Here is a 27,276-nt window from a genome sequence, read left to right on the forward strand (position 1 = left end):
CAGAGAGGGGCACAAGTGCTGGGCGCAGGTTCTTTAAAAGTAGGGTCACAGCTAAAACACAAGACGCACGCTTAACATTTGATTTCCGGGTACATAACGCAACACTTTTTAGTAGTAGAGTATCTCCGATATCACACTGATGACTGTAGGCGTTTGCAGGAGAGAGACACAAAACCAGAGGGATAGAGAGATTGTGTTTTATGACTTAATTATTATTTTTATATAAGATCTTTTATGACATACACAGGGCAAGAAAAAAATGAATCAGAAGATACAGAAGGGCATGAAGGTGATGGAAAAGCTCACCCACATTTGCCTCAGCCACAGTGTATTGCCATTAACCTGCTGGCACACAGGCCCCTTCAGACCCTGGAGGCTGGGCGGCAGGGAGAGGCAGAGCGTGGGGACTGTGGTACCTTTTGAACTTCTGTTTCTGTAACAATGCCCGGCCCATGGCAGGCACATAATTCGTTTCTGCTGAATGAATGCATAAATCTTTCTGCACTTTATTTTCTTTTATACACAGATACATGCATTAGTTCCATTATTATTTACAAAAATGGGACTGTTGTATGCATATTATTTGAAATTGATGTTTTTAACTTCGTAATAGATTTTAGAAATCTTTGAGGAAGGTGGGCATTTTAGGACCGGAGGGATTCAGGCATATTCACCGTTTTCAGGGGAGGAACTGGAGGAAATAATGAAGTGCCACGAGCAGGAGATGTAATAACCAAGAGAAGCAGGTTCCCTAATCAAGAAGAGTCCAATAAAAATGGGCTAAACTCTTCAAACAAAAGCAATACGTGGCTTGCAGTGGAATTTTCAAAATGTATAAAAAGGTATAAAATGAAAAGCGAAAGTTGCTTTCTACCCCGAAGCCCTGGTTGCTTTCTCCAACGTGAATCATTTTAAGTTTCTTGTGCATTCTCCCAGAAAATAGTTTCATGCCGATCTCTGCATATAAATGTATATGTTTTTTATTTGGCTATTAAAAATTTTTTATGAATGCAATCTTTCTATACACATCGTTCTGCATTTTGCTTTTTACACTTAAATTATCAGGGCTATCTTTCCACCGTAGACATACCCCTTTGTGGAAAGGTAAGAGTATGCCTTTACATAGATGAACCTCGATTTAGCTAGCCAGCCCTTTGCAGATGGTCATTTAGATCGTGGTGTGGTTTTTGGTTGGTTTGTCTGTTGCTATTATTACATAAGACAGTATGTTGGACATCGTTTTAATGTTTTAACATAGCTGGCGTACATTTTGCATGTGTCCTTTGGAGAAATTCCTAACAAAGAAATTGTACATTCAATATTCTACTAGATTGAACCAAACGGTCCTCCAAAAATGCTATTTCAACTTAGCCTCCACCAATGGTATAGAGAGAATTTGGCCACACTGGGTATGATCAAAATTTTCACTTTCTGCTATCTCGCATATGAATAGTAGAAGAGAAATTAAAAATTAATGAACATTTGTGGCTAATTGCACATTTTTGTGCCTGCAAATAAATGAGGGACACAAGTTAATAAGCAGATACTCCAGTAACTTGGATTTCCACCCCTCGGTTTATTCTCACCGCCACCACTCTCGGGCAAGCCACTATCATCTCTCGCCTGAAAACCTGACAGTTGCCCCTCACCATTCTCCCAGCATCTGCTCTGCCCCCTGTAATCCATTCTCCATGGAGCAGCAAGTGCAATCATTAAAAAATGTAAGTCAGCCTCCTGTTTCTGCAGTGTGGCTCTCTGCCTCTTCTGAAGACACTCTCACTGTGCACAGGTAGATTTGAGGTAATGTATAATTTTTCAGACAGTAGGGAAGCCCCCGAGATCCCTGGCCCCCAAACAGAGCTGAAGTGGGACCAATGGAACCCGTTCTGAGGGCGAATATCAAAGTCAGCATTGCTTGTGGTGAGAACCAGGGGGCAAACCAGAGGTTACAGCAGTCCCCAATTAGTTCCACCCCTTGGCTCCTGGGAGATGCAAATATGAATGTTCTTTTGAGAAAAGCATGATCACTTTTTCCAAGAGTTTTCATGGGTTAAGACCAAACAAACATGACTTCCCAATTAAAGATCACCAAATACACAAGTAAACAGCTCACTACAGACTAAGAGTTAGAAGAGAGAAAAAACTTACATCCCAAGAGCATCAAATATTGGAATTCCTATCACAGAAAAAAAGAAAAGTGTGTATGAGATGTTCCATAAACTAAAGCCTAGAATGAAAAAAAAAAGATGAGCACCAAACAAGAGCCTATAAAAAACGACTAAGCAGATTTGGAAAGAGAGTCAAATAGAACCTTAAGAAATAAAAAATATAATTATTGATACAAAAACTTAGTGGCTGGATCACAGAGCAGGTTAGACACGGTTGAAAAGGGAATTAGTGAACTGGAAAATAGATGTAAAGAAATTACCCAAAGTTCAGGAAAGAAAGAGAGGGGACTGAAAACTTAGGAAAGGCAGTGGAGAAACAGAGCAGCTGTAGGGGGAAAGTCTAATGTCTCCAGGAAGGAGAGAAAAGGCAGCTTATCAGAGAAGCAGCAGGTGGAGAAAGAAGATCTGAAATTTTTCCAGAAGTGATCAGGACAACAAAAACCACAGGTGCCAGGAAGAACAGTGAGTACCAAGCAAGATTAATAAAAATAAATGAACCTTTGAACCTCTAGAACACTAAGAGTAAAAAGAGGAGAAAAGACCCCTCAGCCTAGATTTGTGCACCCAGCAAAATAATCTTTCAAGAACAAGGATAAAACAAAGGCATCTTCAACTAAATGGTACCAAGTGTGGCAGGGACCAAGAGGACCACTACCTTAATAACATTTTATGCAAAGGAACTGAAGAAGGAAGGTCTGATTTTTAGAAAGATTTAATGAACAAAGAATTTGAAAATATTGTAAATACACACACACAACACAAGTAAACTAATAATCTCTAATTTTGTGGGGTCAATCCCCCTCCCCCCAAAGAACCACCAGACATGACTAAAATACTGGAAAATAGCAGTACATGATTTTGGAGAGGAATATTTAGGGTTAGTGTTCTAAATTCTTTGTGTTATCAGAAAACAGTGAAGATATTAAGTGTTGAGGTGTTAAAATTTCAGAGGGAGCCAATAAATAATAGAAGTACCATATAACTTCTAAACCAGAAGAAGGGGGAAAAAAGTAATAGGAACAAACACAACCCAACTCATTTTTAAAATATATATATGTCATATATGTGTGTGTGTGTGTGTGTACATACACACACATATGACAAGAAAGGAGGAAAAAAGCATCAAAACACAATTTGTAGAAAATAAGAAGAGAATAGAAACAAATCTGACTTGCTTGCCAGTTAGCAGACATTATCAAATTGGATTTTTCAGAACTCCTGCTCTGTTACTTAGATTCCTGAAGCATAAGGACACAAAAAGGTTGAAAGTAAAGTGAGTGAAAGCCACTTACTTACTAATACTAAATAAAAGGAAACTGAATTCAGATAAAACAGGATAGACTATAAAAGCATTATTAAGGACAGAAGCCACTCCACAAATGGTTCAATTTGCCAGGAAGATATGATCATAAAGCAGCATGAAAATATACAAAGCAAAAATTGCTATAGACATACAGAACTATTGACAAATCCATCATCCTGATGGAGGATTACATGGCACAATGTTTTCAATTATTTATAGGGCAAACAGACCAAAGTTAGTAGCATGCAGGAGATTTAAAAGCACAATGAATAAATCTAATTCATTTTACATGTGTGTGTACATGCACAAACGGGCATGTATGCATACGTGTGTGTATTGTGTAAGTGTCTCTGTGTATAAAACCATGCTCAACAATGAAAGAATACACATTCTTTCCAAGCACACGTGCAGTATTTATAAAAACTGATCCTGTAGTCTGTCAAAGTCAGCAAATTCAAATAATTGGTATCACAGAGGCATAATTCCTGATCACAATGCAACTAAATTAAAAATCAGAAAGTAAAACATTTGAAAAAGTCTATGTGTCTGCAAGCTAAAAACACTTCTTCTTCCACTCCGCCAAGATTTATTTAGTTATTTTAGAGAAAGAGAACAAGTGGTGGGGGAGGGTGGCAGAGAGAGTCTTAATCAGACTCCACGCTGAGCGCCAGAGTCCAACCTGGAGCTCGATCTCACAACCCTGAGATGGCAACCTGAACCACACTTGATCTTAGCCAAAAGGCCGAGAAGCGATGGCAACCTGAACCAAAACCAAGAGTCAGACGCTTCGCGCACTGTGCCACCCGCGTGCCCCCAAACATTTCTAAAACACCCAGTTATCAATGAGTACATCAATATAAAAAATATAGTTTAAAAAATACAGAACTTACAGCTAATGAAAATTGAAAATAGCACCTACCTAAACTTGTGGAAGGCAGGGAAAACAAGGCTTTTAGGCATATAAAATAAAGGCTTATAAGCATGTATTTAAAAGAGGAAGGCCTGAAAATTAAAGATACTTATCCAATTTAAAAAGTTAGAACCAGAAAAATAGAATAAGCCCAAATAAGGTAAAAGGAAAGAGATTAAAAAAAAAAAAGCAGACATTAATAAAAGAATAAACGAGGCCCAAGTTGGTTCTCTGAAATCCTTAATAAATTAGATAAATCTCTGGTAAGACTTAACAAAAAAAGAAAGAAAGAAAAGAACAGAACAATGGTGGGTGGGAGAGATGAGCAGAGAAATAAAATCGGGAATGAAAGGGGGCATAACTACAGGTCCAGCAGAAGGATTTTTGTGAAAAGGAGCTTAGGATTCAGCTGCCAATGAACAGGTTCATGACTGAGAAATTGAGCACTGATTTGAAATCGTCCCTCCCCCAAATCAACAGAAAACAAAACAAAAGGAAATGAACCAAAAAGCCCAGGCCAAAGTGTTTCTACATGAGTTCTGCTAAACTTTATTACATAAACTCTTGCAACGAAGTAGAAAAAGAGAGGGTGCCCCACTTCCTGCGTGAGCCCTTTGTACAGAGGGCAGGGCCCAAAGTTTATTCAATTTGGGAAACACTCTTCAGAAAAAAGGGCAAATGTATACAAACATCAAATAAAAGTAGATATTGACTTGGAAGGAGAAAAACAGCACAAGAAATTACAAATTTTATAAAGTTGGAAGAGACCACAAATAGTACAACAGCCAGGAAAAAAGCACTGTCCTTATCAATCAAACATTTTTGGGATCATATTGTCTTCGGTCACCTCTTCGTATGACAAAGATTTTGTACTTTCATTTTCTGTGGCAAGAGTAGAAAGGTCATTCAGGCTTTCTGCCGCCTTTGTTGACTGAAACGATTTTTGGTTATTGATAGTTTAGAAACTTTTTTTTTCTTTTCTTTTTTAAGCCTCGTGAACTCACTGCTAGAGGTCATGCATTTTGCGGGGTGTTATCAAAGTTTGGAAGTCTCTACCACATTTCTGTCACACACGAGCTATGTGATGCAAAGTACTTTGCATACGCTCCCTCTGGATCTCTGTGTCTCACGCCTTATCTCTACACCACCTATGTGGTTTGGGTGACTGTGCCAGAGGACGGATCCAAATGGAGGGTCCTTCATGACGGTAGCTCCTACTTCCTCCCCAGAAGCAAGAGTACTCCTGAAGCCAGTCCCACGCAGGCTCAGATAACAGTAATTAACCACACAGAGAAATGGCTGCAAAGCCCACGAACATATTCCACGGAGTAGAAGGATTCCCAACTCAACTGCTCCTTCAGCTGGATCCCCAAAGTGCCTGTGGTCACTGCAACACTTCACAGCAAGAGGCAGGGATGGAAGGAAGTCCGTGTGGACAGAGCCCGCAAGGAGCAGGAAGAGAAGGTCTTCTAACTGGCTAATGTTATACTAGTTTCCATTTCCAAAGTCTGCAGACCCTGGTGTCCCTGTGAACACGTGGCTAGGGCTCCTGCCTCTCTCCGGGTTTGGAAAAGGACCCTGAAGCCTTTTGAAGACAGTGTGGGGAAGGAAAATGAAGGACGGGGTGAGAAAGGAAAGTCATGAGACAACCTCATTTTGGGACATGGTCGCGAAAATCCCAAATAAAATATTACCAAGTGGAATGCAGTAGTATATAAAAAAAAATCAGGCATTATGTCCATGTTGGGTCCATCCCAACGATGCAAACATATTTAATGCTAGAACAATTTGTCAGTGTCATTCCATTTACAGATTAAAAGAGGAAAACCATATGACCTACTATTCATAGTTGGACTAAAAGCATTTGATAAAATCCCACACCCAGTCACAATTTAAAAAACTCCTATCAGGGGCACCTGGGTGGCTCAGTGGGTTGGGCCTCTGCCTTCGGCTTGGGTCGTGATCCCAGCCAGGGTCCTGGGATCGAGCCCCACATTGGGCTCTCTGTCAGCAGGGAGCCTGCTTCCTCCCTATCTCTCTGCCTGCCTCTCTGCCTGCTTGTGATCTCTGTCTGTCAAATAAACAAATAAAATCTTAAAAAAAACCTCTTATCAAAAGAGAAATAGTTTTGAAATTTCCTTATGCTGATTAAGGGCCTTACTAAAATTTATACATTAAGTGACATTTCTTAATGGTGAAATACTGAACTTTTGAGATCCGGAAAAAGAAAAGATGCCACCAGTTAGTTCCAACATTTACTGAGGGTCCTAGGAGTAAGGGGGGAAAAAGGCATGAGGATAAGAAAAGGAATAAAGTGATCACTATTTGTAGATGACATAATTATCTTTGTACAGAACTCAACATCTACAGAAAAATGGAAACAATGTGAGCATTTAGCAAGATGACTGGATAAAAGAAATCAATGTAAAAAAATCAATTATATTCTATAACAGCAACAAATAGTTGGAGGGAAAAGACACCACTTGCAACAGTAGTAAAAAGTAGAATGTACCTAGGAATACATCTCATAAAAGTAAGAAAGACACATTTGGGGAAAATTATAAAAATGTATTGCGAGACAATAAAGATATAAAAAATGAAGTGATGTATTAATGGATAGAAGTATCAAGAGATGTCTGTTCTCTTCAGATCCACAGATACAACTCATTCAAGTCAAAAATCCCATTTTTGAGGATCTTGACAAGGTGGTTATAAAATTTATATGAAAGAGCAACGTTGCCAGAAATTGAAGAAAAATAGGATATGGGGGCACACTGTATCAGAGATCAAGATTTATGGAAAACTTGAGTAATTATAACATTGTATATTCTGTGAAGAGATAAGTTGACCAATAGAATAGAGAACCCAGATACTGGCTTATGAAATTTATGAGCTTGATATAGGATGGGACTCCTGATCACTGGGGAAGAGATATCTAGCCAACAGTCAGGCCCAGGACAATGGTTATCCATGCAGAGAATGAAAAGACATCAGAGCCCTTCCTCACACCATAGCCCCAAGTCAATTTCCAGTGGATGAAAGACTTACATGTCAATGCAAAACACTAAAACTTTTAGAAGAAAATGTGAAAGAATATGTTTAGGACCTCAAAGTAGCAAAGGATTTCTGAAACAAAATGCAAAGAGTGTTAATGCTGAAAGACAAGATAAATATGATTACATTAAAATTAGGACCTTCTGGGGACGCCTGGGTGGCTCAGTGGGTTAAGCCGCTGCTTTTGGCTCAGGTCATGATCTCAGGGTCCTGGGATCGAGTCCCGCATCGGGCTCTCTGCTCAGCCGGGAGCCTGCTTCCTCCCCTCTCTCTCTCTGCCTGCCTCTCTGCCTACTTGTGATCTCTCTCTGTCAAATAAATAAATAAAATCTTAAAAAAAAAAAATAAAATTAGGACCTTCTGTGACTCAAAAGACACCGTAAAGTGAATGAGAAGGAAAGCTACAAACTGGGAGAAGATGTTCGCCACACAATAACCAGCAAAGAATTAATATACACAATATGAAAAGAAGTCCTCCACATCTTAAGGAAAAGACAAACAATACAATAGAAAAATAAGCATAATGCACAAGCCAGTATTTCACAGAAGAGGAAATGAAATAGTAAATAAAGCCATGTGGAGACATTCAGACCCATTAATAGTCAGGGCCATACAAATGAAGACCCAACAAAGTAACATTTTATACTCATTAGATTAGCAAGAATTATAAATCCCCAAAATAGCAAGTGTAGCTGGAGATTGGTGGGAGCCTTGCCAGGGGGAGCGTAAATTGGAATAATTACTTTGTAAAGCAACCCTTGTAAATCAACTTTATAAAAAGTTTACAATGTGAGATCTGTGGCTTACAAGCGGTTTCTGTGACTCCCAGTTAGAAATATGTTTAACATTAACACCCACTAGGCTGCCCACGAATGCACACTCATGCACATACACACGTGTCCATGCATATAACGGAAATAGACATTTTAGGAAACAACGCCGGCTCTCACTATTCGATCTCTGCTCTGCAGCATTCCCGTTGGGGGGGGCCCGCCAGTGTGACTTCCTAACCCATCAGTAAATCACCACTCTGATTGTATAATTCTTGCACAGGTGTTCTGCACATGTGTTCCCTACCCGGTCACCTCACGAGTCCAGGGGTGTTTGTGACAAACTTGCTTCTAAGAGCCCAACACCAGAAACAAATTGAATGTTTGTTGACCCAGGAACTGAGGAATAACTTGTAGCCGCCTTATATACTGGAGAATTAGACAGCAGGGAAAAATGGATCCACTGTGCCCACATCCAACCACACCCACATCCTAAGAACATTCTAGAAACAGTACGGAGTGACAAAAGTGTGCAGAATAACAAACACATGCCGGTCCCAATAGCTCTGAGATCGCTCAACAATAAGCAGTAGCTACAAAATATATGCAGGGCACCCCTGTCCTGAGGAGGCCGGGGAAGGACAAGCACAAGGCAGGGAAGGTGACGGGTGGATAAAGTCACTGGCCACGTCCTGGTTCATCGTGTGAGAAGAGGGTTCATGGCGACACGTTGTATATTTCAGAGGACACAGAATCTTGCTCTTACCGAGTATTGGAAAATAAAAACATACATACAATTGAGTTGCTCTCCTAGTTAAAACTCTTCCCATTTGCAAGTCCTACAAAATCCACTCTTTGCCCGGGATTCCTCTCATTGTCTTCTCCTGGAGCTCTGTGGACCGTGCACACTGACCTCCCGTGATTTTTTTTTAAATCGCACCCGGTGTGATGTGCTGAGTGTTTGTGCCCTCCCCAAATTCGTAGGCTCAAGCCCTGCTCCCCCAGTGTGATGGCATGTGTAGGTGGGGCCTTGGGGAGACAGGAAGTTTCGATGTGGTCATGGGGATGGATCCCCCATGTGATGGGATTATAGTTCCCTTGCAAGAATAGCAAGACACCCACTGAGGACATAACAAGAAGGTAAACCAGCAAGTGGGCTCTGACCAGACGGAGAATTTTCTGGCGCCTGCATCTTGGGCCTGCTAGGCTCCCAAACTTCAAGAGCTATATGTTTAAGCCTTTCTGTCTATGGCATTTTCTGTAGCAGCCTGAAATGACTGACACACCTATCTTGTACTCACCCCAGGGCCTTTGCACTTGGTACTGTCCCAGGGATGCTCTTTTTGGGTCTTCTGGCTCATTCTCATCCTTCAGCTCAAGGATCACCTCTTTGGTGAGAACTTACCCATGACCCTACCTCGAGTTGGGCTCTTCTGGTGCCCCTGGAGTCTGCTCCTCCCTCCCCCTCCCCCAGCAGGGGACAATGGGAGTACCAGTCACTACCTTCTCGGCACTGACCGCTGTTAGTGCAGGTCAGGGCACTTCTGATCGTGGGCCTCTTCAGGGGACTGTGAGGTTGGGGAGGGCTGGGATGCCTCTGTCTCACTCTCCTTGTCACCTGCCAAGTCTGGTGCCACGTCTGCCGGAGTCTCACAGTGAACACGGCTGCCGGAACCAGCCACCTGGTTTTTGGGGCCCAGTGCATATTTGAAAACATGGGGTCCATATTCAGAAACCAAGGAATTTCAGGACAGTGATAGCAGAGCTTTAAACCCAGTGCGGGGCCCTTCTCAGCATGGGACTCTGTGGGCCCACCCAAGCCCCATGCCCACGAGGCCGGCACTTTTGCAGATAAGTGTAGCAAGACCTGAAGCCTTAGCACAGCATGGGGCCTTGGGGGTCGCAGTGCGTGACCTAACCATGAACAGGCCTGAACTCGCTGCCGAAGGCTGGCTTCTCTGAGGGGAGCCGGCGGGGGTCTCCCTGCTTCCCAAGCCCGGCACACACCGCTCTTCCTCCTCCCTGTGCCCGAGGCTCCTCGAAGGCAAGGACCGTGTCCATCAGGTCCCGTGGCTGGAGCCCAGGCTGGGTCAGCCAAAGCTAGCTTGGAATCCAGCGCACGTGGCCTCATGTGAGATGCCCGTGCTTTGCCCCAAGAAGGCTCAATGTCTTCATCTGTTCAGTGGGTTCAGAAGCTTGCTGTAGGGAAAGAGGTCACATAGGGGAGGGGCTTCCCGTGCTGACTGTAGGGAAAGCCTCGGCGTGTGTGTGTGTGTGTGTGTGTGTGTGTGTGTGTGTGGCGGGGGTTCCTGTGCCGCACAGAAGGAGAAAGGTGCAGGCCCCTTGCTCTGGGCGGGGGTGTGACATCCTAGCCACCAATGGCACTCTTGGCACTCAGCTGGCTGGAGGAGGCCAGGACCCCCAGCTCGAAGGTCACTGCTCGCTTGACTGTGGGCTCCTGGCCCCCTCCCCACACCTGTTCCCTCATCCCGAGCCTGGGGCTAATGCAGCCACATCACTCATTCCCGGAGCCGGGAGTGCAGACCACATGACGGAGGGCGGCGGAGAGCTGCTCACTCTTTATGACTATTTTTACGAGCAGATGAGGGCAAGGGGCATTTCTATTCAGTCCCGCTTCCCTCAAGGTTAATGAGTTCAGGTTGGTTTTCTGAATCCTGAAAAGGAATTTTAGCGCATGCAATTACTTCTTTTATTCAGCCACAACCTGCGCCCAGCTCCGGGCCAGGCGTGGGAGGGCCACGAAGGGGGCTACAACACAGAGGGGCACAGAGGGGCTCCCAGCCCTCCTCGGAAGCCAGACCCCAGAGGAATCGTGGCTGGGCAGTGGGCCGGTGGGGGGCGGGGAGGTGATGATGCCATGGGGGGGGCCTGGCCTGTTCTCCACGTGGTGGGGAAGCAGGGCCCACGTGCAGATGGCCCACGTGCAGATGCCCCACTGCGGGCCGCGTGAGAGCCCGCCTGGCCCCGCAGGTGTCTGTGGGGACAGATGTTGTTCAAATAATCGCACAGATCAAATGTAACGACAAACCTGGCGTGAACGTGCAGATAAGAGCGGTGCCTTTGAGGAAGGCAAGCCCGGAGGGCTCCTGTTTGGGGCCCCGGGAAGGGCCTTTGGGGTGTGACCCATGAGGAGGAAGTCAGGACTGCCTAGGTGGGGCCCAGCGTGATGGGGGAACAGCACATGCAAGGACCCCAAGGAGGGGCCGAGCCCGTGCCTGCTCGGGCGTGGAGGAGAGAGAGGCCGTGGCTGGAGCCCCGTCTGCCGTGGGACGGTGGGCCGGGAGGCTCGCGCATGGGGGCGGTTTGGACTTTATCCAGAGGCATCAGAAGCCCTGGGAGGGCGCAGGGAGCCGAGGCAGCCCAGGAAGCCTGAGCCTACAGGGGGAGGGTACAGGAACAGGAGAGCCCTGGGGGGCTTTCTGGTGGGGGAGGCCTGGGCTGGGCGTGGAAGAAGGAGGTGTCCGCGGTAAGACTCTGATCTACTGTGAAGTGGGAGAAAAAGAAAGATTACCCAAACTCTGCGAAACAGAAAAGCCACTATTCGAATTTGCATGCACGCGTGACAACGCCCGAGCAAGCAGGCCTGGTCATGAGGTGCCCGTAGACCGACGCTGGGGGAGGGGGTGTGCGCAGGGGCCACAAGGCCAGCTGTGGGGGTGGGGGCTGTGGCCACTGCATGGACTGGGTGGGGGACGGCTCGGGAGCCCCTTGGAGCTGAGAGCCCTGGAGGCAGAGCGGGTTTCGGGGGGAGGGTGATGGCGGTTTGAGGAGTTGAGTCTGAGCTGTCTGGGGGCCCCCAGTGTGCATGAGGGGTGGAGGCGTGCGGGGCAGGTATGGGCCTAAGTCTGGCCCCGGGGACTGACTTCTCTTTGAGTCTCCAGGGAAGCCTACTGGGGTGGGGTCCACAGGGAAGTCCCGAGGAATGGGCTGGGAAGGGCGCGCCCGAGTCCTTCTCTCTCCAAGGCCAGACTGGGCAACGTGGGTGTCCGCTTGAGCGGGGGTGGGGGGGTGGGGGGTGGACACGCCCTGAGGCCACTGCCTGTGCCGGTGGGCACCTAGGCCTGGCCAGGGTGACCGAGGAGCTGAGACTTGGAATTACGAATAAACTTTAAATTTAGCAGAGTTCCAGATTTACTGAAAAGTTGGGAAGACAGTGCAGAGCCCTCACACCTCCCCATGCTTCCAGACTAGTACCGTCGTCCATCATAGTAATACATCGTCACTAACGGAAGTTTATTCTTCATTCAGATTTCCTTAGTTCTTGCCTCGCGCCCCTGTTTTAAATGGGATTTTACATTTAATTTAAGTGTGAACATTAAAATTCAGTAGAGTGATGGGTAGGTGCTTGTCCTTTTCAACTGTGAACTGTATGAAACCGAAATACAGATCAAGGATTTCTGATGGAAATCTTGCGTCTGAAACGGTACGTGCCGTGAGGGGTAGACTACATGCCAGGGTTTGAAGACTTCACTGTGAAAAACGAATGTGAGCCGGCTCAGTAATTCTACAATATTGATTCCATTTTGAAATAACAATATTTTGGCTCTGTTGGGTTAAAGAAAATGTTGAATTAAATATATAATTAAACATGAATTAAAATAACATAGTTAAAGAATTTCATCTCATTCTGTTTACCCTTTAAAAAGGTGCCAGCTAGGCCGGTTAAAATTGCCTACGTGGCCGGTGTTCGGTGCCCACTGGCCACTCTGCTTTAAGGGGCAGCGGCCTGCGAGAGACAGAGGTGCAGGAGCAAAACCACAAGGAAGCAGAGCTGTCAGAGCCGATGATGGGGAGCTGGGTGGGCCTCCTTGGCGCTTGTGGGGGGGCCTCTGGAAACAGAGAGGGAGGAGGAGGGCAGGGCATGCTCAGAAGGAGCCCTGTGGAGGCGGTGGGGATGAGATCAGTCTGGGGAACCCTGGGAGAGGGCCCAGGAGGCCTGACAAGATGTTCCAGGGATTGTAGGCGTCTGTCTGAGGATTGAACAAGAGAAGGCAGAGAACGGTGCGGGGCTCTGGGGGTGGCCAGTGTGGGTGAGATCTGGCGATACAGATCCTTCCCAAATCGCTCACCTCGTGTGCAAGATGCTGGCGTGGTGGCAGAGCTGGTGGGAGGGCAGGTGGAAGGGCAGGTGCACGGCAGCCTGGGTGGAGGCTAGAGGAGGTGGTGTTGGGGGGATGAACAGGAGGCCCGCATCCGTGTAGGGCCACGCCTGTAGCTCCATGTCCAGCTCGGGTCCACCCCGACACCCCACTCCACAGACGGACCTGGACCCCCTTGTGACTTAGCTGGATGCCTGGGACAAAGCACCATACACTGGGGTGCTTCCACCACAGAAATGGGATTCTTTGCAGGTTCTGGAGTCTGGAAGTCCCAGATCAAGGTGTGGGCAGGGTTAGTTCCTTCGCAAGCTTCTCTCCTGGGCATATGGAAGGTCGTCTTCTATTTCCTGTGTCTCCATGTGCCTTTCAAGTGTCCCCTCCTTGGAAACCGGCCCTGGTGGAGGAGGGCCCAACCCAGTGACCTCAGTCTCACTCTGTCAGCTCTGTAAAGACCCTATTGCAAATAAGGCTGCATTCTGAGCTACTGGGGTTGACCCTTCAACATATGAATTTGGAGGAGGGGGGACGTGGTTCAACCTGCGTCACTTACCCAAGCTCACACTGTTGATCGGAGCCCTGGCTCACTATCTGGCCTTCACTGATACACGTTCTCATTATTAAAAACATAATCCAGCATGGGGAAGCAGACTCTCCTATTAGTATCCTCAACACTCTTCCCTCTTCTTGGCAACAACCCTTATGATTAGGCTGTGTATCTTTCAGGCCTTTTTAAATGGAGGAATATACATAAATTTGTGTTGTTGGGTTGAGGGAGGGGGCCTGCTGTTTTTAAAAATAAAATTTAAATCCTTGTTACGGTGAAAAACCTGGCTAATGAAAATTGTGTTTCAAAACAGACTGAGGCGTTCTTTGTGCTAAATATGGTGTTCTTTGTCTCATTTGCAATGGAAAAGTCCCTTGTTTCAAAAAAAAAAAATACATTATTGAGAGGCCTTACAATACAAACTACATTTTCCAATTCAATAGCGTACAAGGTCAGCCAAGCAAAGACAATGTAAACTAGCTTCAGAAGTATCTTGTTCAATAATGAAATTTGTTCCAAGGGGCCAGCATTCTGATCAGAGCCTGGTGGAGGCTGGCCGTGTGCAGCTCTGGTCTTAGCCCCCCCCACGCACCCGCTCGGTAACTGGGAACCTATGAAAGGCTGCTTAAGGCCAGTCCGCAGGTCACGGTGCCGGGTTAATGAGCGTCTGATGCCGCTCACAGCCTCCGTTTTCCCCAGTTGGCCTCTGAAAACAGGCCACGTGGCACTGGTCGAGGTGGGAGGGGGCAGGGGCGCGCTTGACCAGGAGCAGGGTCCTAAGGGGCCAGCGGGATCAAGGGAGCACTTTTAGGAGAGTCCGTGTGCAGTGGCCGCCTGAGCTCTGGCCAGGTCTGGACGCTGGCCGAACCCACAGCTCCATCCCTGATTGCCTCGCTCTCCACCCGTGTGTCTGTGTCCCCGACCGCAGACCCTAAGCTAGTGCAGCTTCCAGAACCTGCCTCCTCCTCCCTCAGGCCAAAGCAACCTTGTCGCTGGAGGCGTCTCCGCTGTCTCCAGCCACGGGCACCACTCTCACATCTCCCTCCCCTTCCCTGGAGTCTCGGGTCTGTCCTGTGTCCATCTGGGTGGCCGGTCCCCACCGTGGCTCCAGAAGCCTCTTCTTCCTCCCTTCCTGCACCTTCAGTGTTGACAAGGACACAGCTGTGGCTGCTATGGTGGTGGTGGTGGGGGGGGGCGCTGAGGAACGGTCGAGGAAGCAGGTGGAAGTCTGTTTCTGCTCTGCCCCCTGCCTGGGTGTGACCGTCACCCGCGTGTCCCGCCAACCAGGCTCCGAGCGTGTCTGCCTCTCCACCGGGGAAAGGAGGAGCGAGCTGTTAGTCGCACACATGGCCAAGCCGGTGGCCCGCCAGCGGCGAGGGAGGCTGGAGGACGCTGTGTTGCCTCTGACGGCCTCGAGGCCAACAGAAGGGGCTTGAGAATGGTAGGAGAGGAAGGAGAAGGGATATTGGGGCGCCTCTCCCCCACTGGTCACACCCACGCCAACCCCCCGATTTCTCAGTCTTGGTTGCCACCAGCCTTCCCAGAGCCAGCGCCTCAGTGCTGGGCCTCACAGCGACCAGTCACGGGACCCACCTTCCTTGCCCCAGCAGCTGCTGGAGAGAAGCCCCAGACGCGCCCGAGTTCTGGCTGAGGCTCCTCCTCGTCAGCATCTTCCCTTTCCCTGATTGTCCTGCTCGGGGGGGTGACATCCCACCTCCTTCAGCAAGACATGTTCTCAGGGTCGTGGAGTGCAGCGACCCCTGTGCTCCAGAGTCCCCCTTTCTGGGCCCCTCCCCAGCAGCTCCTCTCCCGAGCTCTCTGCCCCTCTCCTTCTCCACAACCTTCTACGCTTTTCAGAGACACCCATGCCTGCTAAGCTCCGTCACCCACCTTGGCCTCACTTCCTGTCTGGAAACACCACAATTCCTCCACTTAGCCTTCCAACAGGTGTCCTGTGTGCGTGCCTACTACGTGCCCGGCACGTCTGTCTCTCACAAGATCATGCGATTGAGAAACCTGGTATTTTGGCTTTTAACAAAGACAATACCTAGTTAAAAAACTACAGAAAGCTGCCCTCTTAGACCACACAGGCTGTCCAAGTGAACTTGGTACGAGCTTGCTGTGCCAACCCAAGGGTGTCGCTCCTCGGCTGCACACTGACAAGCCCCCCACCAGCCCGGATGGAGCCCAGGCTCCTGCGCCAGGCTGGGGGCCACTGCCACGTGCCTCTTCCATCCGTCTGCCTCCTACCACAGCTGGAAGCCAGAAATGATGGTGGTACGGGGCGCCCTTCCTCCTGTCCTCTTGGCCAACTCCCACTTATCCCTCGAGACTTCACCCAAACACCTGTGCTCAGGGAGGCCTTTTTCTGATTCTCCAAGGGGGCTCCCTCTTGGAGCGTCTCCCACCTGCACTGGGATTTTGTAACTGCTGTCATTCACACATCTCTCTCTCTGCAGCCTCCTCTGTGAGTTCTGGGAAGGAGGGACCGCAGCTTCAGTCGGGAGGCAGAGCCTTCTGGGGGTGCTAACATAGCTAAGACCATCCCTGCTCTTGGGTAACTGAAGCGCTTCCCCGCCAAACAGGATTCTTGATCTCCCCCTCTCCAGGCAGCCCACATGGGCTCCAGCTAGCCCGTAAGGCTAGTAAGGAAGTTAGAAAGTGAGTTAGAAAAAGGCGTCCCTCTGGGTAGGCATAGTCCCCACCAGGGCCCTTGGCTGGGCTTGTGGAGCACAGATAGCATTTCACTCTTGTAGAGTGAACAACCTACCCAACAGTACATGGTGGTTCAGCCGCCGCAATCTTCATCCCCCTGCCCCAGGTTCCATTATCCTCCCAATATTAGACCACACATCTGGGAGTCATCTCTTTATCGCCTGTTGTGGGTTGAATTGTATTGCCCAAAAAGACACGAGTCTTCACTCCCAGTACCTATGAGTATAATCTTGGAAATGGGGTTTTGGCAGAGGCAATCAAGCTAAGATGATGTCATGCTGGCTGAGGGTGGGCCCTATAGCTGGTGTCCTGAGAAGAAGACAGGGATTTGGACACAGACACAGAAGACGCAGGGAACGATGCCGTGGGAAGACAGAGGTGGAGATCGCAAGGACATGGCCACACGCCGAGCAATGCTTGGAATAATCAGAAGCTGGAGGAGGTGAGGAAGGAGCCTCCTGGGAGCCTCTGGCGGGAGCACAGCCCTGCTGAGACCTTGACTTTGGGACTTCCAGCCTCCAGAATAGGAACGAATACATTTCCGTTGTTTTAAGCCCCCTAGTTGGTAGTACCTTGTTCCGGCAGCCCCAGGACATTCACACGACCCCCCACATCCAATCAGGGACAAGTCCTGGTGTCCGGCCTTTCTTTTGTTCGGAGATAGTCCTACATCTGTCCGTCTCTGCCCCCGCAGCCCCGCCTTCCCTGCTGTCCGCCAGCGATCCATTCTCCGTCCAGCAAAGGGAGAGCCTTTTTGAGCCCCTAAACTTGCCACTGGACTTGACCACAACCTTGTCGGAGGCCGTCCACTCCCACACGAGTGGGCCCGCCCACCTTTCTGACTTGTCTCCATCACCCTCTCCCATGCGGGCTGTTCTGATTTTCCTCCCGTTCCTTAAACCGCCCGAAGTGCCTTCTGTCTTAAGGCCTCCTCTCCTGCTGGGGTCGACTTCTTGACATTTTGTCTTTTTGGAGTGAGCCTCAAAGTCACCTCCTTCCAGGGACGCCTCATCTGGAAGCTCCCCCTCCCCTGCAATCGCACCACCCCCTTGCTTTTCTCCGTTTCGTAGAGATGTCTCCACTGGTCATTTTCTCGTCTGTTTTCCGATTTAATGACTGTGTCCCCCTCCCCGCGCCAACCCCAGCACCCAACTAGAATGTGGACCCCCCGAGGGCCACACAGCCCATCTTGTTCACGGTCACGTCACCCTGCCCCAGGGTGGAGAGCACGCGCCCCTGAGTGCCCTGTGGAGGGAACAGAGTATTTGAACGGAGAGTTATTTCCACCACTGAGTCGAAGTTGCGGGACGTTACCTGAACACCCAGTACCTACATGGTCATTCCTTTGAGTTCCCAAATTAGACTCTGGAGGAGGGAGAGAGAGAAATTTGTCTTTGTACTTAAGTGGGATATAAAAAAAGAAAAGAACTTTCTGGGCAATTTATCTGTATAAACCGGGAGTATGTTTCACCTGTTAGTCATGGACTCCAGCAGCCCAGCCTAGACACTTGGAGGATCTCTCTGGTGATGAATGTGCAAGAGCCAAGGTGAATCTGGGTCCTCTGCGAAGCCCTTACAGGATGTGGGGCCGGGGATGGGGCTCAGGGCCCCCACCTGTCTTCCCGCCCGGGGAATAATAAATGTAATAATGGAAGCAATAATGGTTGCGCTGGATAGGAATGGACTTAGCCCTTCGCCTGTACCCGGGCACGCCAACGTTTCAGGAAGTCAGGCGGTCCCCTGCACCGTCAGCATCGGAGCTACGGTTTCTGAACTGCCCTGAGCAGGCACTTACAGTCCCTGAACGCTTGGGGTGGGGCCGCTATCACTCGGTCACCAAGTTGTTACCTTCTCTGAGGTATCAATGTTTACCTTCTCTGTTTTCAGTGGTTACTTTAAGTCGATCCTTTTTGTAAAAGGCAGATGCAGAAGTCTTGGAAGACCACAGAAGCGAAAACGAGCCTGAACGTCAATCGCTGTAAGATGCCCGGCACTCCTAATCACGGGCAAGCTGGTTTTCATTTCAGTAACTGCGGGTCACTGTTAAGGAAATTAGAGCACGACAGCCTTGGATAAAGCTGATGGGCTAAACAGTAGACTTAAGTTTCAAACTATCTAGAAACCACACCCAACCACCAAAAACACATGTTAAAACAACTCTAATTGTATATTTCAAAGAACAAGTAATTTCGTTTTACTGTGGTCACTGGTGATTCCAAGCTAAATATATCCATGTCTTGCTCTCTGTTTTTATGCCTTTTTTTTTTGGGGGGGGGAAGAGTGGGGTTGGGTGTGAGCTAATGCTTTTCTTCCCCTTCTCCATATAACTTAACACTGAGACTGGGGGATGGTAACTCAGATTTTGTAATGCACACCAAGCTCTGGGGATGGCCAACAGTGGAGGACCAGAGTGTGGACGGCACTTAGCTAACTCAAAGTGGGCTCCGGAGGCTTTGGGTAGGTGCTGTGGTCGTCAGCAACAGAGACCACGCCTGACTCACGCAAACTGAAACGGAGCCCCTTCAAAGGGCATGGGGGCTCACCGACCTAAGGGCTGCCCCGGGAATCCAGTTGGTGGGAACGACTCTGTGGTGCCTCTGAGACCCCCTCGGCGGGCATGACCCACTCAAGCTTCCAGTCAGGGCACCAAGATTCAAGGTCCTGGAGCAAGTACCCAACTTGTCCAGCCCGAGACTCTGGCCAGCCGGAGGGGAGGTTCCTTGACCGCCACGTCCTCCAGGATGAGAGCCAATGGGGGGATCTCGCTGTTCGCCAAATGGGGCGTTTGTCCAACGCATTTTGCTTCAAGCCAAGAGGACCCAAGAAGGGGGTCTGGGAGCGGGGATTCCTTGGGGCCAAGGGACCAACAAATAGCATAGCGACTCTCCCTGGCGACGGTGAGGGACCCCACCTCACGGACACCGGGCTCCATCATGACCTGAGCCAGAGATCGTGACCTGAGCAGAAATCAAGAGTGGGCCGCTTAACCGACTGAGCCACCTGGGTGCGCCCTTCTAGTTCATTTTTACAGAATAGGGGGGCCCCTGCCAAGGCACATAAAACCAAGATCAAAGCTACAGACACTGTGGTTTTGTTCTAATGTTATGTAAGAAATATCTTCCATATCACCCAGTGTTTTTTGTGACGTGGAACTCTTTGTGGGGGATTTTCCCTCACAATTTACGCAGGCCATTGCCTAATGGTGGAATATTTCGGTTTCGGTCTCCTGGCCTCCCTTCCCTCCCTGGGTCCCTGGATGAGGCTTGACACGCCCCCTCCCCCCGCCCCGCACACTCTCAGCTGCAGGCTCATCATGTAACTTCTAGAACCTCCACTTCCCAGAAACGCCCGCTGCCATCCACCCACCAGTGGGTCCTTCACATACAACACGAGGTGTCGGGGGCTGATTTGCCTCCCTCCCACCCAATATATTCAAGTCCTAACCCCCAGTACCTCAAGACATGACCTTATTTAGAAATAGGGTCATTACGGATGTAACTAGTTAAGAAGAGGCCCTGCGTGTGTGATGAGGGTGCCCTTGTCCAAGGTGACTGGGTTCCTTCCAGGAAGGGGTGAGGAGGCTCAGATAGACGGGGACAGGCAGACACAGGAGGGGCGCATCTGAAGTCAAGGAAGGCCACAGATTGCCAGCAAACAGCGGAAGCTACGCGTGGGCTTCTGACCTCCCTACCCGTGCTACGCACGCCTACCCACCTCTGACCCTGTCCAGCCGTCATCTCGGATCCTTCCTCCCCGCCCCGCCCCGCCGCCCCAGCCATGCACTTTTGTCCCAGAATGCCTTGCAGCTATCAGGAAGAACCAGTAGCTTGCTCCCAAGGCTGGAACGGGCAGGCAGTGTCCTATCCCTTGGTGATGGGGGGAGTGACCCCCACAAAGCACTGTGCTGACATTTCCCCCCGGACAGTCTCACTGACTCCTCACAGCAACCCCCTGTGTAGGTGTGATTATGCAAAGGAGGAAACGGAGGCAAGAATGATCAAATAATTAGCAAGTCAGGGAGCAGCTGGAGTTTGAATGTGGGAAGGGGCTTCCAGAGCCCAGCACACTCTGCCATCTTTGCAGATGGACAGTCAGGGTCCTTCCTGCTTCCACGACTCTTGGATTAGCCAGCATGCCTCTCTGCTCCGTGCTCCCTACATGAGAAACCACCAGCCCAGATGCCTCAGGCAAGCACATCTCTCAGTGCCCAGACTTGGTACCCAACCCTGGCTCTTTGAGAGGGGCAACAGGGCAGGGAAGTCCTTGCCTGGGCTTGGAGTTGGACCATCACTGGCAGGGGGCAGTTGAGGCACGAAGCTCCGTGGCCCATGAGTCTGGGCCCTGGGCTTGCTGCCGGGTGGCCCTAGGTATCTCTGTCTTCCATAAAATATGCCCATCACACTGGGTGGGGAGGGGGTCATGAGAATCAAAGCAGGGAAAACATCCAGTGCCCTTGGCACAGCACTTGAGTTGTGCTCCTCTCTGCAGTGAAAGTCAGTCTCTCTGTCTCTCTGTCTCTCTCTCGCACAACACTCAATGTGTGGTCAGTTATGGTAAGAATACCCGACCATCCAGTCTCGCCTCTGGGGAAACATGCGCACTTAGCTGGTGATGTGTGCTGCTGTGTGTGAGAAGGAGGTGGAAAGCTTGGGAGGACAAATGCTAGCCTGAAAAAAACTGCAATATCCACAGGACACAGTTGATCTTCTATATATAAAGAGCACCAACAAATCAACAAGAAGATTTTTTTTCAGAGGTCCAATACAAAAATGGGCAAAGGACATGACCAGAGAGACCCTAAGGAAATCAATAAAAGGAGTCCATAAAAATACAATTAGATGTTCCTGTCTGCTTGTAATCAAAGGATTGCAAACCTAAACAACCAAGCATTACTGCCAGCAAGATTCTTAAAGAATGATAATGACCAGGGTTGGCCAGGGCGGAAACTGGCGCTCCCGTGGGCTGTCTGTGCGGAGTGTGGACTGGGGCAATCCCTTGGGAAGGAAGCCCAGTGCAAGAATGTCACACACGTTCTGCTGTGGCAATTCCACTGTTAGGGATTTATACCCAGATGAGCAGGTGACAGGAAGGCTGGGGGAAGGGAACAGAGTTGTAAGCAGGAGGAACAGCCTGTGTGTGCGTGGAGAGGGCAGTAGAAAGGACTTCATGTGACTGCATCACGGTGGTAGTTAGAGACCACAGTCTTCTCCGAGGGGGAGAAAGCTAGTCTGTGACACGCGTGGAGGTGAGGTCACCTGGGGCCGAGGAGCACCCGAAGGGGAGGAGAGAAGAGGGATGGGGGGGACCACGGCTGCGCTGGACGGAGGGTGTGGCTGAGACCGAGTCCCACACTTCCTGAGTGATGCCATCGGGACGCTTTCCTCCACCCTACATCTTGACAGAATGGGAGCACTTTTTTTTTTTTTTTTTAAGATTTAATTTATTTATTTGACAGACAGAGATCACAAGTAGGCAGAGAGGCAGGCAGAGAGAGAGGAGAAAGCAGGCTCCCTGCTGAGCAGAGAGCCCGATGTGGGGCTCGATCCCAGGACCCTGAGATCATGACCTGAGCTGAAGGCAGAGGCTTTAACCCACTGAGCCACCCAGGCGCCCCCGAATGGGAGCACTTTAAACCTCAGTGTGCCCCGGAAGGGTCTGAGAGCCGCCACTAGATGCATCAGCAACGGGGTAGAGAAGAGGTGAGGAACGGGAGCCAGAGCGATGACCGAGCGGCGGTGGCTGGGGAGGGGCTGTGTGTCCCACCGGTCCTCACCCCGGGAGCCCCGTAAGCGGGGGGGTCACACCAGGACTGCCTCCGTGGGTCCTGTGGCTGACACGGGTGCCACGTGGAACGTGGGCCTGGGGGACATGTGGGCCACTGGGCAGTGAAGCCCACCCCCCTTCCTAGCATTACCACCAGGCTCTGGATTTGGGGGTCTGGATCTGTGGGGAGCCAGAAACAACAGTCGAAAGCCTGTGTCCTGTGCCAGGAGGGTGGTGGGGCTCCTTTTACTCAGGGACGTCCGGGGATGGAAGCAAGTCCAGGCAACTTCCTATCAGCACTGCCCCCCACATCATTCGGTTTGCTCTCGGATGCCTCCGGTGATGGGAAACTCTCTCATTCTGGAGCCATCCCATTCCTCCGCTGCCAAAAAGCCTTCAGTGGATGCTCCACTGCCCTTGACACAAAACGCAGCTCCTTCCCGAGGCCCCCAGGGTCCTCCGTGACGGACCCTGATCACCTCTGCATTCACATCTGCCCCGACCCCTCCCTCTCCTCTCTCCGGCCCCAGGGGCCTCCTCCGTGGTTCCCCCCACGACACGGATTCTTCCACACCTAGGCCTTTGCACCTGCTGGCCCCTCTGCCCCAATGCTGTTCCTCTTCCTCCAGTTAACCCTTGCTCTTTCGTCAGGCTTCACCTGCCATGTCACCTCCCAGCCTCGGCTAGATGCCCCTGGACACACTCTGTGTGGCGCTCGCCACTCCCATCATGGATCGCTCATTTAGGATCTCATCACCCATTTGACTCAGACTTCCGTGAGGACAGGGAGCTGCTTCCTTTGATCCTGTCTTCAGCGCCGCCTCCCAGCAGGTGACGCGTAGACAGCGAGACACCCAGGGCCGGGCCGCTGAGCCGAGCCTCCCGTGGGCTCAGCGCTGGCCTCACCCGACACCGTCAGTACGTGCTGCCCGAGTTCCCATTCCACAGAGAAGGGGACCGGGGACGGCGGCCGAGGCTTCGGGATCATAGGAGGCAGCGTACAAGGACAGCTGAGCCTGCCTCACCCCTAAAGGAGAGCAATGTCTCATTTTGTCACAGTGGTCGGTACCATTCCAGCAGCCACGGTGTCTTGGTGACACCCAGGACAGCACAGTGGGAAGGAGATGGACATTAAGAGACTCAGGCAAACGCAGGTTGGACCGGCGACCAGAGCAGGGGCCTGCCTCTCCCCTCCGTGGGGGGGGGGGGGGGGGGTGTGCTGGCGAGTTTCGTGCCGGGTCTGGTAGGAGCTCGGAGGGTTCACCAGGGTCTCCATCAAGCCCTGACCCCAGATCGTATCACCGAACCCTTCTAGCACAGCTTGAGGCTACACCAGTCACTCTTCCCAACTCACTGGTGGGGATGGAGTGGGGAGAAGGAGACGGTGACGGAGCTGGGACGGGAACTGGGTCCCCCCGCTGCTGCTCTCAGGCTCCCCGAGCACACACAGCCGCATGGGACTCAGCCCAGCCGGCCTCAGGGCGCGCAGGTGGAGGTCGCGGTTCCAGAGCAGTCCTGTCCCTCTGTCCCCTGCCCTTGCGAGACCCCAGGCTGGCCCTCCCCCTGGGAGGTCTGACATTGTTTGGGACACGCCGGTAGCTCTGACACCCTCACACCCGACCTTGCTCTGCAGCTCACTTACTAGCATGTACGGTTTCCTGTATCAGGGTCTTTTGGAAATTCTCTGACTCTCCCAGGAGGACAGGGGACCGGCTTTGCACAGAGGGATCCTGAAAGCCATTCTGGTTTAAGGAACCACTGCACCAACCCCCTGATCACAATTCACAGCCACCCCCCAGGTGCCAGCTTCAGAATTTAGGTCTTCCCCTACTCTCCCCCCAGCTCGGCTCTGTTGTCCTCAAGTTCAAACTGATTTCCGTGCCCTCCCTTCCTTTGCACGGGGCTACTGATCTTCATTTCCCAGGGCGGCTCTGGTGGTGAAAGCTGTGTGTCTTGGAAGGTTTTATCAGGGGCTCATTCTGGCTTGAAGCTTTCATTAACATAGTTAACTTCCAGTACATTGCCCAAGTGTTTCTTCATGTGTGGCTTCTAACAGGTCTGCCATCCAGATGGTTTTGAAATTAAGGAAGTGGCTCTATTTGCCTTGAGCTGGTTATTTGGAATTTGGAGATTAGAGCCCTGGTCAGGAGATAAGCTAAACAGCCACCATGACCCGTCCCCAGCAAGGGAAAGTTTCCGATGGCAATTTTCTTTGTTTTGAATAACTAATTCAATTACCGTTCTTTATTCACATTTGATTTTCGGATGAGCCCATTAAAGTCCATTCTCTTCCCAGTTTTTATTCCCGGTTTCAAAATGGAGCCCCACGTCAACGACTCATTTATTATGGAATAGCCTGTCCCTCAGTGCTAGTTAATCTGGCTCGAAATGATAACTTGCCATCCCCAAGTCTAGGCTCGAGATAAAAGCACGACTGAAATTAGCAAAGAGAAATACAAATGAGGGGGGGGGGGAGAAAAAGAAAAAGAAGCTGTGGGTTTTTTTTTTTTCATTTTTTCCCCCTCAAGCATAACTTGTTGAGTAAGGAGATTTTTAAAAGCCAGAAATTGCTGTGGAGCGAACCCAAGCCAGAGGCTGGCGACCTGGCACAGGATGCGTCTGGCACCGTGGGGCCTGGGGGATGGTCTGCTGCGGCGGGAGCTAACCGCGACCCACGGCCCCGCTCCCGTCATCCCCCGAGGAGGACATTTTCAGAGACAAGAGGGAGGGAGAAATCAGCGTCCAAATTAGAAACTACCTAAGCTGTGTTGTTTTTCTTGGGGCCTCACTGTGCCTTTGATTTCCTGATTGCTTAGAGCAAAAATAACAAAAATTCATCTGACCCGGTGATTTTGACAATCATTGGAAAAGCTACCAGTTGAGAGTTGGCTCTTGCCACACCAGTGGGTCTCCATCAGAGGTGGTTTTGCCCCTGCCCCCTTTCCAACCTACCCCCGGCCCCAGGGGACACCAGGGCGGTGTCTGGAGACCTTTGTGATTGTCATAACCGGGAAGATGCTGCTGCTGGCCTCTGGTAGGGGAGGGGTCAGAGATGCTGCAGAACATCCTACAGGGCACAGGCCGGCTTCCACCGCAGAGGACGGGCTGGATCTTGGTTATCAGTTGTGCTGAGGTTGAGAAGCCGTGTGTGTGTGTGTGTGTGTGTGTGTGTGTGTGTGTGTGCTCAGTAGGAACTCACTGGGGGGTGGGGGGCTGCTCGTGTGCCACCCTATACCGCATCCGCACAACTGCAGACCTGATGTTCGGGCATGCCCCAGCTCAGGTACCGAGATTATGTAAGCATCTCAAGGATTAAGTGGGTTCTGTTTCCTTTCACGAAAGCAAAAGGATCTGGTGAGTGGCGATGCAGCCAGTGGAGAAGAGAACTTTGGAAGAAAAGCGTCCAGTGGGGAAGGGTGCCCGAATCGGGAGCAGGGAGTGTGAAGCTGCCCGCATGGGACCCTTCCCCTCTCTAGGGTCTGTGTCTGCCTTGAGGAGCGGCGGGCTATGGAGGGGCCTCGGTCTGCCCACCCGGGGCCACCGCCCCCCCCCCCCCCCCCGGCGTCTCTCTTGTGGCCTCTGTGGCACTTGCTGTGGCGAAAAGTCGCCAGGGAGAGAAGTGGCGGCGCTCCCCAAGAGCAAGCCGCGATGCGAGACCTCCGGTGGTTTCATTGGCATGACGAGACTTCGGGGCCTGCCAAAGACAACAGCCCTGTGCTGTGACCAAGACCGAAGGTTTCTGGGGTGTTCGGCCCTATTGCTGTCCATGGCACCGTGCCAGGGAGGTGGAGGGCTTCCTCCCTGCCCTCGTCCCACATCCGTATCCAGAGGAAAGTGCGGGACCTCCGTGCACAGCTCTCACCCTGCCCTCTGTCCTCGCCTGCTCCCTCCGCCCCTCGGGGGACCAGCAGGGTGGCCCGGCCTGGTTTTGCACTGATGGCGGACTCCAAGGCAAAGGATAGCTGTGGGATGCTCCCTTCCAGCCCCGGCAGGAGGCAAAGGAGCCCCTTCCGGTGGGTGGATGTCGTGGATATCGCTGTGAGGGTCTCGCACTGCTAACCCAGCCCTCCCTTGACCTTCCCGCAGGCGCCTCGTCTCTTCTTCAAATATCCTGCTTAGAAATTGGGGGTTGGGAAGCAAAGAGCGTAGCTGATGAGCTCCTGTGGGTAGAGCAGACGCGCCTAGACATGGAGCAGGGAGCCTGGTGGGAGCCAACAGCCCCATCCCACGGGCTGCCCCTCACTGAGTACTTCCCTAGTGCAGACAGTGCGCTTAGTGCTTCCCTGCGGACCTCACAACAGTCCTAGGTGAAGGGGCGATTCTGTAAGCCCACTGGACTGATTGGAAGGTTGAAGCTAAGACAGCTAATGGACATGCCTGCCCGAGGCCACGCAGGTTGAAGGTGATCTGGGTTCTGAGCCGGGTGCTCTGACTCCAGGGCCAGAATTCTTAATCCTGAACCATGTGAGGGTGCTCGGGGCTGAGCCCAGGGCTGTACACCCTTCCACGGCTATGGTTGTTATTGTCCTTTTGGCTAATGGTGACACACCGTGGTCAGGTGGCACTTGGAGAGAGTTTGTCCATGCCCACGCCCTACAGAGGGCCAGCAGGAGAGCAGTTAGTCCTGGAGAAGGCACTGCCTCCTCTCCCGGGGGTCCTCTGGCTGCCCTCCCTCCACGCCATCAGGCTCACTGGACAGCAGCATGGGCTCAGGGGCACTGCACGCTCCAAGCTCGGCTGCAGGGCACAGACCCTGAGCACCCACAGCTTCGGGATTCAGTGGGCGAGACTGAACCTGCAGCTCTGGGTTAAGGGATCCGGGGCTCAGAACTTGCCACTGGGCTGCTCAGTGGGCCTGGGATCCTCCTGCGTCTCCTTGGAGGCCCCCCCCCCCCCCCCCCCCCCCCCCCCCCCCCCCCCCCCGGGGCC

The 27,276-nt window shown here is 50.9% G+C and overlaps 1 protein-coding gene across 2 annotated transcripts in view; it reads right to left on the reverse strand.

Moving 5' to 3' along the window:
- Positions 1-27,276, reverse strand: part of APCDD1L (APC down-regulated 1 like) — a 50,643-nt gene that overhangs the window by 22,261 nt on the left and 1,106 nt on the right. The gene's annotated exons all lie outside the window — the stretch shown is intronic.

This window comes from Mustela nigripes, chromosome 7 (assembly GCF_022355385.1).
Source record: "Mustela nigripes isolate SB6536 chromosome 7, MUSNIG.SB6536, whole genome shotgun sequence".
Taxonomy (NCBI): domain Eukaryota; kingdom Metazoa; phylum Chordata; class Mammalia; order Carnivora; family Mustelidae; genus Mustela; species Mustela nigripes.